The sequence below is a fragment of the Apteryx mantelli genome, chromosome 6, assembly GCF_036417845.1.
Source record: "Apteryx mantelli isolate bAptMan1 chromosome 6, bAptMan1.hap1, whole genome shotgun sequence".
Taxonomy (NCBI): domain Eukaryota; kingdom Metazoa; phylum Chordata; class Aves; order Apterygiformes; family Apterygidae; genus Apteryx; species Apteryx mantelli.
Window position 1 is genome coordinate 31,412,944 of NC_089983.1, and position 21,025 is coordinate 31,433,968.

Genomic DNA, 21,025 nt, shown 5'->3' on the forward strand with positions numbered 1-21,025 from the left:
TGCAATTTTTAAATTATCATGGAAAATATTTCTAGTAGATATATGTCAATACCAATGTAATAATATAAAGCTCTGGTAAAATCTTATTGTTCATCATTCTCATCATCTCTACTTAAAAAAGTAAATTCAAACCGCAACAGATAAAGAAAAAGGCTTCTATGATGGTCAAGGAAATTCTGAGAAGAAACTGAAAGTCTTGTTTAGCCTAACACAGTGAAGACTAAGGGAAAGGTGTCGATGTGCAATAAGCAAGTGCCAAAGAAAATACAGAAATATACAAGTTAAAGAACAATTCTGGAACAAGCACAAATACATACAAATCTGTCATTAATAATGAAGGTTGTTTTTTTTTAAAACTAACAGAGATTTTAGATCCCTCAAATCTCTGCTAGAGGAGAGAATCAAACACAAAGACCAAGAGTGCACCTTTCACTCCTATATTTCTGCAAGACAGAATCATGAAAACTTTTGAGAATAAAACACAGGCAACTGGAGAAAAAAGCAAAAACTCAAAGAACAGCAGAATTAGTACTGCGAGCAGGACCTGAGAAAAATTATGAGATTGCTTCTGGGGTGCAATACTGATCGGAAAGATGTTTAGGACCCTGAACCACACAATGTAAATAAATAAAAATGACTCAACAACAGTTGTTTTCCCCCATATTTAAGAAGCCGAGCTTTCTTCTTGATGAGTAGAATACTAGCAATATACATAGCTCAGCAATTTTTCTTAATCAAAATAATTTAACAGCTCTTAAGTTTCAGTTGATTGCTCAGATCAACACAGATTAAAAAATATCTTTGTACTCTAGCGAAAAAAGCTCAAAAGTAATTAATGGAAGCTATGTAGCCATTTCCTTTAATCCTAGTGACAGGACTGCTTCTATTACCTTTCTGCATTCTATATATTTTCCTAATTTAATTCTCCTGTGAAATTTTCTGCTACAAAAGATAAACACACTTCTCTTGGCAAAAAAGTAAACCATTTAGAAAATTTAAGTTTAAACTTATTAACTCAGTGAGAACTTGTGAGATTTTACGGACAAGGACACACTTACTGTTCTTTCAGAAGAGATACTGTGATTATTCACAGATTATCTGTGATTATTTCAACAGGCATTACCTAAGTACGTCTAATCAGCTCATCTGTGGATAACCATAACTATGGTTAAAGGAAATTCAAAGTCATGTTTTTATCAGTTATTTTGCCTATCAGTTAATGTAGCTTTATCAAAAACTTCCTTTCCAAATACCCCATCTTCAGTGTTGATGCATTGTAGCTCTAAAACTGGAGCTTCTATCTTAGGCCTATCATCTAACAATCCAGATCACTGTATGACATGTTGCTGACAAATTAGAATAAATGAATAATAAACAGTCCTAAAATAATGAAAATCGAGGAAGGTTTCTATCCAATATTTTACCTTCAAAAACAACTTTTTGAAGTCTGGCATCCCACTTCCCAAAAAGCAACATAGGAGAAGGCAGATATCTCCTTTCTCTCTGACTGTTGAGGAGCACATGGGCTAAGCTGGAATTTTTACTGGCAATCCCACATTTATGGTGTAGCATATGAAATAAACAGTTGCTTATATGCTTACTTGAAAATATGAGGAAAATAAAAATCTCTCAAATGTTTTCAATCATATGCTTAATTTCTTAGCATTCTTAAAGTATGTTGTGTATTCTATAAAATTATTTGTAAAATCATATTCAAATAATAAATGTTCAATGTGTGTGTGAACAGGTTATATTTAAAATGACCATGCCTTCCTTTTCAGACTTTAAAGAAAGCAAAGCTTTCCACCTTTTTAAGCATTTCTGAAAGAACATTCTGTTTTTATTAACTGACTACAGACATGGCTGGCTAAGGACCTAACTTTCAAACATTGGAAAAGCTAGAACAGATTATCAGGAAACATTATCACCCCTCAGAAAGTAGAGGATGGAATTTGGACTCCATGTTGTAGAAGGAAATAGCAACTTGTTTTCCCCATAAATGAAGAAATAACAATTCCATCAATAATGCTGAAACCCAGTTAACAAAACAAGTGCTAGCAGCCATTCCACAGATGCAACAATAGGACAGAGGATAAGACAGGGAGAATGCTGTTGCTGGATATCTCCCAAATATTACACAAGGAGTGAAGTTGCTGCCTAGTTATAATGTATACCTCACGCCTTTCTTTCCTGTTGATCCTTTTCATCCCTCCTTTGTCCCTTAATAGAAAGAAAAAATTTTTTTCTTTAGAAAATTTGTCAGTTCACTAATCCTAGTGTCTTACCAGTCTCAGAATAGATCTGACTTTTCTAAATATTTTGCATTAAAAAGTTCTCTTTCAAGGAAGAGAAATGTTACATTTTGACATATAATTACCATTATCCTCTCTGCTAGCAGAAAGGATGGCAAAATGCCAGCTTCCTTGTCTGCTACAGATAAGATATTTTCAAGCTCCCATCTTTCCCTTTAGAGAAAACAGAAGGGGAAGACCAGCCAGGAGAAAGCCTACCCTGTCAGCTGATCCTGTAAGAAATAAAATTAATATTCTCCTAGTAGAAATCATCTTCTTCTGAGCCTGAGATAAAAGATATGCCTTACCATATGTTATGATGGTCCTTTGAAAAAGGACAAATTTGATGAATTTCTCCTGGATGGTCTTTCTCTTGTCCAATCTCATCACCTCCAGCTTCTGCTGCAGGCAAACTCTCAAGAGGCATAAATCAGCACAGCATCACCAAATTGTATAACTTCTACCAACTTGGGATCTAGCCCCTTTGATTTTAGACTTAACACAAAAGAAGTGTCTGTGCATTCTTCAGTAATCTCTCTGATCTGTGTAGAGCTTCAAGAATTACACTGACATATTGCTGAGCTTCTGCACTGATACACTACTCATTGTGAGCAGAGAACTCTGTCATTTTTCTTAAAGGAAGAAGAAAGTTGAAAAGAATATATCCAATTACAACATTTTTGGAACTAGCTCTAAATCAAGATGAAAATCTGGTTCAGTTCAGCTAGAAATAAAAAGGCAAAAGAGTGGTTCAAACATGTTTCTTCCCTGTATATAAAAATATCTGCATACTGTTACTTTGAACACAAACTCAGCTGTGCATTCATCATCAGCTAACTATATTTTTAAGCAGTCAGAATGTCTGAATACCTCTGAGAGTCCCCAGATACCAGTTTCTTTGCCTGTCATTTGTGCGCCTCAGTCCTTTGAAAGTTTGGCTTTTATTAATAGAATACAGACAATCAAGAGATATATTATACATGCACACACATATATATATATAAAATTTTGTTCACTATAGAATATATTAATTCTAAACAAAAATGATTATAAAGATTAATTTTAATCAGTATTATTCATTTAATGCCTATCCAAAAAGAAAACTGTTGGAGACATCAGTTTCCCCAAATTTTGCAGGATGCTTTAAACATTCCAGCCATGTAAGTCAAGTATTTCAAGCGTTTTTGTTTACTTAACAAGCTCAAACATGCCATTGGTCCTATCCAAAATACACGTTGGAATCTTAGAAGATTGTAACATGGGATGAGAATTTGAGTGTTTTAGGAGCAAAAGTCAATAATTTAGAGGGAGGCTATGGGGAAAATGTTCTTAGAAGAGTATTAGTTCAGGATTAAGTTTGCAGACTTGACAAAAATTAAATAATGGGAAGAAAGTAAGACAATGAAAGGTACTTTAAAAATGCAATTTATCACATCAATATGTAGTATATTAGACAGATTACCACCTAATTTTATGACCCCTACAGCTCCTAAAATAAACAGACCGATCAAATACTTCATTCCAAATTTTATTCTGAAGATATAAGCCCTGAAACAAACGTTTGCTTCCTTGTAAGCATTTGTCACAAATGTGCACACAGAAAGCAAACAGGCTAAGATTAATTGTGGGCCAGCTCTATCTTGCCATCTTTCCCTGGAAGAGACATAGAAAAGCTATTCAAACAATGCATCTTTGACTAGAACAATTCAAAATGTCCTAAAAATTTCATTACATATTCTTCTAATGGTTTTAATATTTAAAATACCACTCACACCCAATAATGCAAGGACACTGATAAAAATGTTGAGATCTCAAGAAACTAAAATAGACAATGATTCCTTCAAAGACAGAAAACTGGGACAAAAAGCCTGTTGGAACATACAAAGTCTCCCATAGGAACTTCAATTTAAGTTAATGCTTTTAAATTTAAACTGCCTTTCATCTACTTCAGTATAAGACATCTGTGAAAGAAGAAATGTAACAAAGAGAGATAAGGATACAAGAATATTAAGAAAATGAAATACATAGAGACACATTCCAGTCATGGGGGCTTTTTTGTTTTTGATGGCGTTTTGGTAATTTTATATATGCTTGTATTATAATGGCAAGTAACTTCAAAAAAATAGTCAATTTGTATGAATACTAGTTATACACAGTTATACACAGTGTTTCCTGCTTTAAGAATACTGCAGACACCAGAGTGAAATTATATAGTACCTGGAGTGCAATAGCAGGTACTCATGAATAGCACTCATAGCAAAAACTCTTTATCCTTGAATAAAAACATTAACTATGGAACTACATAACTGTTACATTCTTTTTAGCCAAAGGTACAAGGACTTTTGTTTCTATGATTCTTCATAGTCATTCTCTCTTAGGTGATGCCTACACACCCATTTCAATAAATATAATTCTTCATCCTGAAATATTGCATGAACTTGGACTGCCTGCCAGAAATTTTGTGCGTCTACACACAAAATGTTGCTATTGTTTGACAGTCTAAAACTTAAGTGGTTAGATCTTTCACGGTTAAATACACCCATGATAATGAACCTCCTGCTTTGTCCTGAAGAACAAATTCAGAAGCAGACAATTCTGCCCTTTTTTCTCTGCCTCAGGCAGGAAGAGAGAAAAAGCAGTGTGAACACCTTCCTTGTGAGTAGCAATGGCAGGTATGAGATTCCTAAATTCGATAATTCCTTTCCTACTATCATATCCCTTCACTGATCATCAGTGGGCCCACCACATGTCCACCATCCCCATGGCCTGTTTCAGGCCTTTCTGCTCTTAACTGTTTTCCAAGTCACTGAGCAAAAAGCAAACAAATGAGTTCTGAAGGAAATGCAAGGATAAGCGAGAAGGATGGGATGACAGTCTGTTTTTGCAAGCAAGCAGTCACTATATTCCCAACAATCCCTGGTACTTTAAATCCCGTTAAAGCTTCCTGTTAGTTTACAGTTGTGGACCATGTTCCATGAAAACTGCAGAGCAAAAGGTAACCATCAGCAAGGGTATCCTCAGCACAAGACAGCTGTCCAGTGGCCTCTTCATACTCTGAGGAGGGTACAAGGCTTTATCTGCACCATCTCCAACATTTCAAAAGACATTCTCTTGTGTATTGCTGCACTGGGATTAAAACCTGATCACCGAGTTCTTGGGCCAGACACAGGAACTGAATGCAGGTCCCCAGAAACACTAATTTGCATTAATGAAAACATGTGACATCACTCCAGAGAAAATGCAATGATAGGATTTCTGCTCTTTTCTTCATTCCCAAAATTCATTTTTAAAATACATATCACTTAGGTACAAAGGCTCTCATTATTCCACAAAATGTTTCCCAACATTTTTGATGTTTGATAAATGTTTGATAATGAAAGAAATGTTGTGCTATTTTTTCCTATCTTTATTAGAAGAAATACTGACATTTAAGACTGTGAAATCCACAAAAGTACAAGATTAAGACTTTGAACTATACTACCTGTAGAACCGTCTCACATGGGAAATGGAACTAACTTTACTATCCAGCTGAGTTTTGAATCTCCTGAAAAAAGCAATCTCTGGTTATCAGTGCACTAAAAAGAAAAGTACTCAATATCAAATCTTATGACTTGGTTTAGTCATATCATGCCACAAACTGAAGCCTCAAATATCAGGAAACTTAAATATCTTGCATAAATTTGTGACTACATCACTATAACACCACCAGACATATCTTTAAATTATTTTGGTTCTTGGATTGGCTTAATGAAGAAAAGTTTTCGTTTTCAATAAAAATAATAAATGCAGTTGACTATGTGATAACTTTTAGGAAACTAATGTAAATTGTAATCAGTTACAGTTTGCAATTTTGTAATGAGTTAATAACATTATGAAAACACATTAATCACAATAGCATTGATCATCATTATCAGACTTGTTATATAAATTATATATTTTTTTTTAATTCTAACAGATGACCTCTGTGTTTTGGATTTATTTCTAGTTTTATTGTGTAAATGCAATAATTAATGAAGTGTTTAAGTACAGATTAATTAATTCGAAGAGTTTTCAAATAATTTTTTAAAAGTTAAGATTTTCAGAAGCAAAGCACTAGACATGAAAAAAAAAATGAAGTTCCGAGTTACTTGGAAATACCTAATATTCTAAATTCATGAAATACATGTAAAGAGTATTTTTGTTAGTTCCTCCCAAATCTTTTTCAAAAAGTTCTTGAATATCTTTTAAGACAATATATGCACCACAGATACTACCTCAGATATAATACAAGAGCACCTGAATTATTTTAATAGTCTGATTATTCTCAAATCCCTATTTAGTACTTCTTCTACATAACTATTCTTCATCAACAGTCACCAATCTAATTTTTGAGAATGAGTTCTACAGTTTTAACATTCACAGTGTTGTGTGCAAACTCAAAGGAGAACAACAGTATTGTAAAAGGAGCATCGTGAAAAATCATTCAATATGGTACTTGACACACAATAGTAGTAAAATTTTTTGAAATTTCAACTATCTACAATACTTTTCAGTGACCAGCCAGAGAAAATACAAATCTTGATTGCAGCCTCCTCCCTGCCCTACAGAGAAAATAAGTTTATTTTGAAAACAAATATATGGCAGCCAGCACCATTTGGTAACAAGGCAATGAGAGTGCTCTACCCATTCACAAATTGTTCCTTATTATTCAAGTTGTTACTTCACACAATTCATGCACACACCAAATTTTCATAGGCCATTTTAAATACCCCAGCTATAACATGAATTGCTATGAATAACTCAATCAAGAAAGTAACTAGCAATGAAAAAATTACAAAATTCATCCAGTGCTAGCAGGAAAAGCTTGAACAGTATTTAGAATATATGCAAGAGAAACAATTCATGCTCAATGTAAAAGACAGTACTTTGCATTATGAGCCAATGAAAGCAGTTCAGATCACATCATAAAAAGAAAATTCTTACAAATGTTTCCTCTTCTTTTAAGTACTTACTTATTTCACTTAGCCTTTAGAAGTCTACAGGCTACAGACTTATACATAGTCTATTATAACTCATTGAAAACCACTGGTTCATTTCATGAGGAAGAGAGAAATGTGGCTAGGGAAACTAAATCAGAGCCTGAATTTAAAACAGTACTAAATCTGGGCCTGTTGCCTGTTTCTCACCTTGAAAACCAACAAACGTCTGCCATCGTCAGAAGAAACAGAACTAGTCTGACTAGAAGAAACGAGCTCTCTATTCAAACAGATGCCCCACGTGCTCACCTCATTACCTCTCCCAAGAACACAGTGCCCGAAGATCTATCATAAGGGAAAATCTAGACCCCTCATTCCTAGCACTGTCACAACCTGCTTGAAGAAAAATGCACTGCTTTTCCTTGCTCGTGCTCTCAGGAACCCCTACCAACTTTACATTCCTAAGTCTAAGCCTATTTTCCACGTCATCAGCATGACCTTCACAGAAAGCCTTACAGTCATCGGTGTTTACAACTAGGTGGCATTATGCCCACACAGGGAAACTTATACTGTCTATGGCTTTTGCCACCCATAAGGTAAACAAACCCTGGACACCCAGCCGAGACGGCACACAAGGCAGTGCCAAAGGCTGACCCCTAATCTGCCAGAAGATTTTCAGCAAGCCAAAAATTCTCACACACTACCAAGCACAACAGGTCATTCTGATCACAGGAGAAGAAAATACATCGACATGACAACAGAAGGGCCTAGTTCAACTCTTCTTGCAGTTTCCCAGGTTTTTTCCTCGTACATAATTTTATTTCTCATAACCTAAGAGGTATTATGGTACAGCCATTCATCAAAAGCGGTATTAAAACAGCAGGTTATTTTTAAATTTCACTTTTCAAGCAACTTAAAAAATTATTAGTCAACCTGAGTAGTCTTCCTGATTTGTGAATTAAAGGCAAGGATACATTTCTTCAAAGAAATACATATTTTACATTCTATATGAATTACTCATTTTTATTATTAAGCACTTAAGGTTCGACATTGATTTCTGGGAATTTTGACTGCGTTAAAGCACCCCAGAACATGAGGTAAATTTTAGGTTCTCTCCGGGCTCTCCACTCATTTGCTAGTCCCCACTGTATGCCCTGTGCTCTTCCTCACACCTTCCCGCTCCCAGCAGCCTGGGAACCACTCAGCCCGGAGCAACCAGTGTGGAGGCAGCTGGGGTGCATGGCAGGGTGAAGGCAGCAAGTGACGAGGCACTGGGCAGGGGTCTCGACTGGCGTAAGGAGGGGAAGGGCACAAAGCGCAAGTGAAGATGGAGCCGCAGGGTTTCTTTTGCTCCCTGGCACCAGCAGATTCTGATTTCCGTTCAGCCTTCCCAGGGAGCTCCTCCTGCTCCTGCCCCCCAGGCTTCAGCCCCACTGCACGCCTGAGCCCCACTTTGAGAACCACCCCTCTACACAGTCTGTCAAGCTAGTCCATATAATAAATTAACAAATACAGACTGTATTAATCATTCATACGGCCTAATCTGACACATTAGATTGAATGTCATCATTATCCTGAAGGTAGAAAATCTTGAGTTTTACATAACATAGTCATTAAATGTAGTGAACTAATTAAAGTATGTTAATTAGGTAATAGACAAAAAGAACTTAGTATTTGGTAGAGACTGGTCACCACTAATACCTCGCATTGTGTTAATACCTTGGCTGCATTTTTATCCTTAATGAGCAAAAGGAAAAGCTGATTATTCAGAATGCAAAAAAAAAAAAATTACATGTGTTACGTGTTGGAAAAATAGCCTCAGGTGGCAGAGGAAACACATACCAAAGGAACCGGCACCCCGACAGAGTATCATTTCAAAGCCCATAAACAATATGTGGCACTGGGAATTTTACATATACAGATTCTAAAAAGCAATATTTAATTGTTGATGTTTTTAATGAAATTGCAAAAACCTGATCTTATTTGCACAAGTTGTCTGTTCTCCCTGCACTATGAAAACATTATTTCCAGTATTTCTTAAACATTTACTTCAAGAAAAATGAGATTAAGGTTTTTATGGAATACGCTTTGGTAACCAAAAAAACTGAGAAGCAAGAAATTATTTACTACTAAACTGCCAGCCACACAGACAAGTGTTGGTGGAAAATATACATATATATGGCTAGCACTGTGAATAAAGCCCATGCATTGCTCTATAACCCATTAAAAAATATTCTGGACTTATGTAAAAAAAACGAAACAAAACGAAAAAAACAAAATTACTGAGTTCCCCTGCTTTATAAAGGCAAAACAACCCACACTGACCAGCTACCAACTAGGCCAGGAGACCGCCCTGCCCCCCCCCCTTTTTTTTTTTTTAAACAAAACATTGAAGTTCCTTTGGTGGCTAAAATTCTGCTTTTACACACGTCTGAAACATCCCAAGTCTTAACAGGGCAAAGTTACTCAGTGTCTAGTCAGTGACTATGTCCAGCCAGAGCATGCTCTGAGGCGTTATTCTGCCCGTATGCCACCACTCACCCTTCAGATGGTCCCTGAAAACAGTCAAGTGCCATGTAAATAGAGGGATGGCCACTTCTGTGCTTCCTCGCAATACTATGATCCTGCCCACCCTGTTCGGTCCAGCTGAACCCATATGGGAGATGCAAGTTTGCTTCTCTCCACTATCTGAAAGGCTTCAGCTTCCTCTCACATCTCTGGGAAATGTCCTGAATAGGGAGGGGGAAGGAGAGCCTCTTCTGCCCCGCTTTGCAGCTATGGCCCTTCTCAGAAATGAAGGAAGGCAGAAGGAATTGAAACCAGGCTCAGGAGTGCCCACCCCACGCCGCTGGATCGGCCCAAGGCCCAGGGCAGCGCTGCCGCATGAGCACCACGCGGCACCAGTACAACACGGGTGCGTCCCCAAGCAGGACCAGCCGAGGCAGAGCACCTCACCCTCACGCCTGAACCACCTCCAGCTCTGGGGTGGTTTCTCCACAGAAAGTCAACAACTCCCCAGTCACAGCTGCAAGTTTTACCCTAACCCACATTTCACACCAAAATGGGGGGCCAACATTCAGGCAAAGCTGAGGAGAATGGCTGGAATTCATTCAAACTCACTGCAGTCCACAAGGGATGCAAACATCATCATCCCTAATGCTAACTGCTTAGCACCAATTTTGGAGCACTCGGATGCAAGGTCTTTCACCTTTCCCTACTTATGACCTTTCTGAGAAAATTTAGTCTCAAGTAAATGCCTGTCGAGAACATACTGCACTGCTGCCCAGAACTAACAAACACTCCAAAGAGGGTAACAGGCTAAGTATGCAGAACAGGCAATGATAACTTGGGCTACGCTCAAAATCACAAGATTTGCAACTGCTGCATAAAGTTTCTAATCCAAAAAGATTAACCAAAGTGTCTCAAGATGCAGTTTTTTGCTTATAGTTTGTCCTCTACAAGAATCCACACAGTTGGATTTTTGTCAGAAGAAACTTGCAACATTTCCTATAACATGTTTATATAACATGTATTTTTGGGGGGGTCTTTTCACTCTGCAGTGCTGTAGCCCAGGGCTCAACTTCCTAAAATTTATTTTTCAGATTTGGCTCAAAGAGCCAAATCAGGTAAACAGGGATCTGTGCAAATGTTCCCCAGAATTTTCACAAAATCAAGACCATAAGGTGTTCATTCATTTAAAGAGGAAGAGATGTGAATGTAGAGATTAGACGGTCTAAGGAGAGATGATAGCAAAGCACTATTTAAAATGAAGATTGAAGGGAATGGTTCACGATGGTCTAAGCCAGTATAATTCAAAACAACATCTGATTGTAAAATTTGCGCTAAATTTCAGCAAGACCTTTCAAATGATGAGATATTTAAGACTGTGAAACTCAGCAAATTAGAAGAAATTAAAAACCCAACTTCCCAGATACCTAAAAGTGCTAGACTGAACAAAATATAAGGTAAGAGCTGACTGTTTGCTAGTACTATTACTAGAAACAATAAAGAAAGTCTACATAGTCAGGAAGTAAGTATCCTCAGCACTCTTTTCCATTTCCCAGATAATGGCTCGCAGCTAAATTAGCTTTTAATTTAAAAGGCTAAGGACAGTTCTGGCCTAAATGAATCAGGTAAAGCGACTCAATCAAATAATAAGCGAGCATACATCTATTTGTTTGTTCCTCAGCAGGAGATAACCACATAAGGAGAAAAAAACTTCCTCAATGGCTGACATGGCTTAGAAAACCAACTTAATCTTGTCAGCAAGGCCATGGAAAAAAACTGTGAAGATTTATATGAGGTACTAAAAATTAAGGAAGAAAATTAAATTGGAAAATATGTTTTTATGGACATAAATAAAATTTAAAATATGGGGATAAAGTTATATATTTCAGAAGAAGATTTTCAGGTGTCATTTAAAATTAATCAACTAAATCACTTAGGCAACATTAAAAAAAACCTCAGTCTTCACATTTTGTCCTCTAAATCTTATAATGGACTGTTAGAGAATATGCCAAAATCTCTACATCAGAGCAATTATTGTTTTGATTCCTCTACTGAAAAATTACAACTGCGATATTTATAGCACTGAGACTAAATATAAGTAAGCCTCCAGCAAAAATACATTATTCAGATGATAAATGTCTTTCATTACATTTTTTGTCATTTTATTCTAATAACAGTTGCTCTATTTTCAGAAACTTTACATCATTCAGACTTAACAAATTTTTTCCAGAGGGAGAAAGACTATTAAATCCTTTTTCCAGTCATAAATACTTGGAGAAAATTCTGGCTCCTTTAGTGAACATAATCCTTCTGTATGTGAGGCTTTTTTCTTTTAAAGTCTTGGTATGTATGCAAGGAAAATGCCCATATTTTTCCTATGCAAATTATAATCAAGCCAATGTATCATTCCTATTTCAAAACTGTGGTCATTAAACTGATGTCAAATTATGAAACTCAAACATCGCTGTATAGTATAAAAAAAATAGTGAACATGATAAGCATGTAAAAAAATACATTAGTATCTTGGAAATGCTGTCCTTCCTTCCTTTTCAAAATTTGACTACTGTTCAGTCTTCTCCATCCAGATAGCTTACTGTAATTCAATGCAACTGATGAGATATGGGTGCGATCCTCTTTTTTTTTTGCCAGCTGTCTGTTATCTTCCTCATTTAGGCCACCCTGAGCATCCCAGGTCCATAATCAAGTTTTTCAACAGATTCACAATCAATTTCCAATCCTAACCGAAGGCTCTGAACCTAATCAAACCGAGTATATATACATCAAAGACTGAAAAGCAGTCTTTGAGCACTGCAAAGGCTTCACCATGCTCTCTTAACGCAGATCACAAAACATTTGAGGAAATCAGGGAGAAATAATTTTTGCTGGAGAGAATCTGGTGCTAGAATGAACTTCCAAAACAGGTCAGCCAAATCCAGCACCTTTAGGAAATTCTGCAAAGTGAACTTATTTAACTAAAGCCTTTCTACTCTAAAAATGATATTCTCAACACTAAACATCCATTATTTGATAAAATCCTGCCAGCAGAAAGATATTTTAAAAATTGTAAATAAAAATAAAATAAAATAAAACTTTACAGCTAGATATGTACAGAAAACACCCAAATACTAAGCCGGAAGACTTCAGTAAAGGAAGATTCTCTCAGTTACTATAGTAACTGGACAAAGTTCAGTGAATTAAAAAGAAATTAATTAGGGAAATTAACAAGAAAAAAAAATTAAACTCCCACATAATTTATTATGCAACCTTTGCAATGCACTATGCATCATGCATCACTATGAAACCTTTGCAATGCAGCAGTAATCTCATCTTCTCCACTGTACTCTAAAGGCCCACTAGTAGGTCCAGCCATGGCTCACTGACAGCTCAGTTATTCACCTTGGAAGTGGGAGATTTGTGTTCAAGTCTTCTCACAGTTGTTGGACAGAAACTGAAACCAGAACACCCACACTTTAAGTGAATACAGTAAGTATATTTCCTCTCCATTTCTTCTTGTTTATATTAGAAGTCCCCAAAATAAGACATTTTGGAAACATCAGAACAAATTATAGCAGCAATTCCGAAATTGTTTAGGCAATGTGATTCGAAATGTCCCTTATTCTCTGTAAGAGAAAAAGAATTATGAAACACAGGTGCTAATTATCAAAAATTTAAAAAGACTGTCATACTGATCCATGGAGGATCTAGTGATTCAGCAGATGTTCTCAAGCAATGGAAATGGATACTCCAGAATGAAGTCTAGTTTTAGTCTGTGCTCACTTCTGACTTACACCTCTTCAGACACGCAGAAGCAAATGAGAAAACTTTTTTTTTTTAAATGAAAACCAGTCAGTAGAAAGTATCCCATTAGAGGGATCAAAAGGAAGTGAAGTCTGAGAACAGATTCATCATTGCTGAAGGGGATGAAAGCTAAAAGGTACCTAGAGAAACAAGCATCTTTAAGCATTTGACTAACCAAATGTACAGCAGACTTTGCCACAGGCATCTTGCCTGTGTAGCTCCCTCTCCAGGTTCTGCCCTTTTGTACTTAGCCCTAGGCAAAGCAGATCAATTCAAAATGAAATTGTTACAAACATTACTTAAATCAGCTTGTAGAAAATGTACAGAATATACAGAATAGTCTATTTTAATCCTGTTTTGCATTTAGATTTTTTTGTATTTTCCTAAAAAGAGATCTATTCTCATTGGTTAGCATAACACTAATTATTTTGGCAGAAAATCATGACATTTCTTAATTGCTAGATTTTTTTTATTATTTTTGAAGGCTGTCAATGGAATTTTGTATTTAAGTAACATGCATAATGTTACATATTAATGTTACATCTGACATTTAACTAACGTATAATAGTGGCATTTAAATTTCATATAACAAGAAAAATGAATCAAAAAAGACTTTGCATTTACAGAAAAATCATTTCTTAAACGATCAAATATTACCTGAATTTAAAAATTTAATGGAGTTGTTTATCGTGACAGACTTAAGACAGATGCATACCTAAACATGCAGGTCCTGTGTATGAGAATATTAGCAATCAGAGAAGTTGCTTAAGAGTCTAATGCTTAATGAAATCAACTGGAGCGGAAATCAGTGAAACTACTGTGTTAAGCCTAGATGCACACTTTTCAGAAATCTCACTAGGAACTTACTTGTATCTTCAATGGCTAAACGTCTTTGAAAAATTGTGTACGTATCCTGTTAATTTTTACAGTTGATAGATCTCATCTTCTCTACTATATTTCATATGTATATATTTGGAAGAAAAGCTTTCTTGTTTTTTCAACTCCCAGCTGGACTCTCAATGGCAAATGAATTCTGAATTAAGCTATCAGTCGGCTCTTTCACACTTACACATCTGCAAGTAGTTCAGTCTTGCTTTAGCTGCCGGAAAGCACAGACAGCTGAGGCAGCACAAAACTCAGTGATTAGGATCCTGAGCTCCCAGTTAATTTCAGCCTGTGGCTCTTGTCACCGTCAGCTGTCAGGATTAGAAAACCAGTATTGTACAGAACCATACGCACAATCACGTGGAGGAATAATCTGCTCCTGACGGTGGGGCGTAACGGACAAACAGAGAGAGAACCAAAAAAAGAAGAGGCAAATAGAAACAAAAATAAATAAAGAGAGAGATGTTAACATATGTAAGCAGGATGCCCTTACATGTTTGTGTATGTAAAACTCCTAAAGAACTAGCCTCAGAAATAGTGAAATTTCATGTTCACATTTTTAATACTAATTCTGATCAACTCCACTGGTTTCAATCAAATTACACTGCACTGCACTTCATGAGTAAAATTTGACCAAATCTAACCATTAAAAGAGACCAAAATTCATACAGGAAAAACTCCTACATCTGAACATTCCTTTTAATTTTTATTATAGGTCAGATACAAATCTAGAGATTGAGACTGAAATACTATTTTTAAAAATTCTGAGATATTTTAAGCCCACATATTTCAACCTGAGCATTAAACTTTAAAATAAAATTCAATTGTGGTTTCTCAGCTAAACACAATCCAAAATTGAGAAATTACTTCCTCAATCTTGATATAGAGAAAATTTTAATTCTTAGATTTCTTTCTTACCCATGTTTCAGCATCGTGTCTAGTGTTATCCAGTTCTGCATGGAAAATGTTTCACAAGCATCTCTTTTCTACAGATCTTTGTATTCAATCTTTATCCTTGCACCTCTCCACTATGTTTTAAATGTTATTTTTAAATATTTGCAGCAGTATAGCGAGAAACCTATTTTCATACCTTTCTTAATCCATTTGAACATATATGCCAAACAGTGACCATCAGTTTTGCATGCAGTGGTACTCACGAATCAATCAGGGAAAGAAAAAAAAGTTGCTGATTTTCCAATTTCTTAAGTATTTATGTTCTATGAAAAACAGATCACATCGAGTGTGCATTACTATATTGCCTTGATTTTGGAGACCTGGATTCTCCTATGTTAAACTGCAGAGTAAATGGAAAACAAAAACTTATCTTGAGTCAGCATCCAAAGACTGAAGCACCAAAACCAGTTAGGACCTTTGAAAACAATGACTTTTTAACTCCCCCAAATGCTACAGTACTGTTTTCACATTACAACAGCCGTGTGCTGCCATCACTCAGATAACGAGCTCTCTTTGCTTGCCAAGTAAAGCATATAATAAAGATGCACAGAGCGCGTGCAAAGTAGCAGCCCAGAGATGGACTAGATACCATCTAGTGCCCATTAGTTGGATTACACAGTTCACACTTGGCAACCAAGCAAAATCCAGGGTCAATGTCTGCCATCAACACAACTGAAGCAGAAGCGCTGGGCATCCATCACTAGTTCCTTCAATGACTCTGCCTGGCCCAGCAGCGGCCCTGTGCCCTCCTCTGAAGTCCATAATTAAACCTATAAAACTGAGTTTTACAGTTACTTGTCATTGTAAAAAGCAAAAATTTTGTATGTCCTGCCAAGCTGTATCCTATAAATCACTGAGCCAAATGCAGTGATTCTTCAATCTACTTGAAAGCAACCTGGACTATAAAATCAGGTCTGTGAACACAGGCAGAGCAATGACATTAACTAACCTCCGCAGATTCAGCAAAGGAGGAGCTCTGGGGAAGGAGGACAGCAGGTCCATGAGGCCATGAAGATGTCCATATTCAGAGGACTCATGTGCTTGTGAGGAAATGAAAACAGGTGGGTAGAGCAGAACACATTTCCACTTTCTTTGCTATTGAATTCAACAAGAGCATGGGCTCACTGACGCCCTCCAGGTCCACGATGGCCCACTGCCAATACAGCAAGCTTTCCACTAGTGCTACCAAAGTTTGGGACCCCTTGATTAGGAGCATCTTTCTCCTGAAAAAGCTGATCCAACAACAAACATAACTGACCAGAAAGTAAATGAACTCTGTGGCACAAGAAACTGAAGACATGCATGGGAGAACCCCAACTCATTTTGGATAAGCTGCTATTTTAGAAGTGTTTCGTTCTACAGGTGAGCAAGTAGACTGCCACTGGTAAGGCCAGTCAGAATTATTTCTCTTTCCACAAAAATGTCTGAGATCTCACCTGTTGTTGTCAAGTTAACACTGACAAACCTTATTTTACAGGCCTCAGGAAGGAAAGCAAAAGCAGAACTGGAGAAGTCTTGAAATCCAGTTTCCTGTCTCAGACTGCCTCACTACTTGCTTTTTACAAGTATAAGAAAAAAGCCAACTATAGAACAGTCTTTCCTCTGGTTTTCAGTCCCAGTTTCTGGTAGTCAGCAGTTTAAAGTTTTCCTAAAGTGGAGACTGCATGTGTTCAATTAGGATTGTGTTTAATTACCTAATCCCTTTCTAACCCATTTATACTTATGGCCTCTACAATATCCTGCATCAATAAGTTTTGCCACTGAACTACACCGTGTGAAAAAATGTTTTTGTCTTTTGTTTTTAATTACTGCTTGATAATTTTATTGAAATGCCCTATTCCTGCTATAATGAAATATAGTTAGGATTTATTCCATTTTCATTTTATTTTTCACAGTATTATATCCCATCTCCCCTTAATAGTGTCTTTTTTTCCAGAAGAAATCCTAATCTGTATAGTTTTGATTTGAACAGAAACTATTTCACACTAGTCAAGAAATGCTGCTGTGGACAGGCTCAGATAAATTTAGGGTTTGTGTTTTGGCGCGGGGGATGTTGGTTGTTTCTTTTGAAAGAGTGAAATACGCAGAAGACACGCTGGCAAGCTCTCCCATATTGTGTCCCCATCAGCAGCCACTTAACTCTCACCTCCCCTTTAACGTAGGCATATAGTTGGGGAAGCAATGGAAGCGTAGGAGGAAATGCCTGAGAACAGCCCGGCATCAAAAAGGAGCAGCACCTAGAAGATGAACATCCTAGAGAGTAGAGAGAAAAATATCCTAGGGAAAGAGAGAATTTGTTACAGAAAAAGGGTGTGAAGAGTCAGCATTAGCACCTAAACATCAAGAGATTGGCTCAGAAGATGAGATTTAAAAACAAGCACATAAAGGATGATTTTGGTTTTTGAACTAACATTTTCACATTTTCTATCTCTATCGTGAAAGCTAAAAGCTTGCCTATTTTATTTTTACCTTTGAAACAAAAGTCGAGAATATACTTTTTTTTTTTGGTGTTGAAGCTACAAGACTGCAAGACTTAGAAGAGCAAAAGTTGAAAATAATGATCTGAGATTGAATTGTCTTTTTTATTATTTCTTGCTCTTTACTTTAATCTCACAATTTGCATGCATATGTTGAATTTCACATGTTGGTAACACGTTTGTAATCTCAGCACTTCCAAATGATAGAAACTTGCATTTCTCTTCCTACCAACCAAAATATCTGAAGTTAAGCACTTTAAAATTGAGACTTTGTAAAGGAATCTTGCTATTGTGGCTTGTGTCACTTGCAAGGCATTGGACAAAAGTCACCTCTCATAGAAAAGGAGGAGGTGCTGTAAGGGTCAGAATGCTGTCGTAAATCTCAGTCACAATTTCAATGCCTCGAGGAAGCTTGGTCCTTTGGAATTGCTGAACACCTGCCATCTCAGAACAAAGCCCAGTTTTCGCTCGTTCAAATGGAGCACTACCAGTACCAAACCACCAGTTCTTTGCAGAAATTCCTGGCCAGACCCTAATACCTAATTATAATGGCTGACATAAAAACACACAAACAAAATTAATTTTGTTGGAGAAAAAAGAGCTCAAAATAAAAGAAACTTCTTAAAAACAGGCCTCAAAATATATTTGCAACATATACCTTCTCTCAATTTTGTCACCAGTATGATGAATTACTAATATGGAAACCAAAGGAAAATTTATTTAATCTTGTATTTCTTGGAAGCTGAAAAAAGAATGCTCATTCTAATGAAACATATCTTCATTCATATATATATATGAATGAGATTTAAAAACAAGCACATAAAGGATGATTTTGGTTTTTGAATTAAGATTTTCACATTTTTTAACTTTGTATACATATATATATGCATATATATATATGTATACAAAAACACACAGAGCCCTCTTAACATATATGAAAAGCCTGCTTAAAAAAATACTGAATGTTAATAGGGACAAAATCAGTCAGGTTACAACTGAAATAAAGGAATACCCCCCAAAATGCTCATGATATTTATAAATCAATACTCTTTTTCTACATAAAATGTATCAAGAGCAGAAATAAGCCCATTCTTTTACTGATAAAATGATTTATTAAAACCTGTATTAAAATTGTAAAGCATTAACAACACAATATTACAGTTTGCACAGGACATTTATCAATTATTTTGTTATTGTTCAAGCCAACCTTGCCAGACCTATTTTTATATACATTTTTACTTTTTAATGATTATTCATGATGAAAGTTCTACATAAGCAGTTATTTCTGCAGTCACTATGAAATGACAAATTTGAGACCCTGTGATTATAGTAGCCTTTCCACTACAGCATAACAGCCTCTGGATTACAATATTCTAGTAATCTAGTAATTCTAGCAAACTAGATTACTCATAAACCTCTAGAATTTTTTAATTACATATCCATAAAACAGCACTTCCCCTAACCAATAAAATTTATTTGTTGAATCAAGAAAATTAAAATTTTTATCATACTAAAAGACAGAATTTAGAAACAAAAGAACTAAAAAGTATTTTTAATTCTGTCCATTTATAATTTATAATTATTATTTTATACTCTTACAGCATGTACGTTATGCAACTACAGTCATAATGCTTATCCTGCAATAGCTCATAATTTCCCTGAGCAATCAGAATAACAAACCAGTGAAAAGAAAGAAATGCTATTATTGTGTCTGTGTTGTTGGAAATCTATTTGTTTGCAATTAAGCCAATAAACGAGAAATGTATTATTTATATTTGCAATGTCCTAGCATCTGAAGTGGCCAGCCATGAACCAGGACCCTCTGTGCCAGACCCTGTGTCCTTGCAGAACAAAAATACAGCCCTCATCCCAACAGGTTTTGCCTAAACTTGCACACAAGTTTTTGCCTAAACAGATAATCAAAGAACACAACCAGCCGTAGGGTATTCATTTACAGCATCTTAGACACGTTGCGATAACGTCTGGAGTTTGTTCTCACACGATGGCAAGCACAAAGCAGATTACCAGGGTAGGTTACCTTGCATTTATGTAAGGTCAGAGGAACTTACAGGCAACCAAGGAATTACAAGAGGAAGCTCGGATGCTATCTACCTCACAGCAATTTTTTTGCACAGCCACGCTTGGCACTCAAGCCAAGAGAGAACAGATAGACAGAAACAAATGGATTTGATATCAGTTCTGGTCAGCGCAATAGTTAACAATCCTAATAGTCTAAGAGTCATCAAGAGTTGTTTTTGTAGACATCACCTTCTTCTAACATTGTCATCAAAACACCACCCAGAATTTTTATGACTAGACAAGTTCCTCTAAACAGACCAGATGCTTCTGAAGTAGTAATTTCTAGATTTTAAACTCAAAGAATTGGTTTCAGAACAAGAACACTACTGTCCTATCAGACTTTTTCAGATCCCACATTGCACGCTTCATCAAAGCATATGTTGTCTTGCATTACCCAAGACATATAAGTGACATACACGTGCACAAGACTGGATTGCTCACGTCCAAGTTGTTCACACAAGAACAAAAGTCAAACTAAAAAACATTTAGTGAAGCTTTAGCTGACATCTTGATGTCACTTGTCTTACTCTTTTTTATAATAATTTCACTAGAAATATCTTCACTTACATGTTTCCATATTTGTATTTGAAAAATTCTTTAAGAAGCATCTACCCATCTTCTCTAGCTTAAATTTTCTCAGACATATACTACGGAGTTTCGTATTTACAGAGAAATCGGGGGGGGGAGGGGGGAAGAGAAGGCAAAAATGGGGGATATTGAGCTGCTTTGAGATTTGGGGGGGGGATGAGGGAGGGGTTGGTCAACTCCCCTGACTACTGTAATGACTGCAAACTATATACCTGTTTCTATGTATCGTCTCAAGGAAGCCATGGGATGTTAAGGGGGTGCAGAGACCACTTTCTTAAACACTGCCAAGACCTATAACTGCGATTCTGCCACAAAAGCTGTGCATCTGTGGAAGCCTCCTGGGCTTTGCACGGACTACCTGTCCTTTTCCCAGATGGTAGCAACTGAGTATGGTATTTTTGCAGTTATTAAAAAAGTAGAAGAGAAATTCTATGTTACAGCAGTTCCTATATGTGACAATGATGTATGCGCCAGTCAGACTTCTACAACA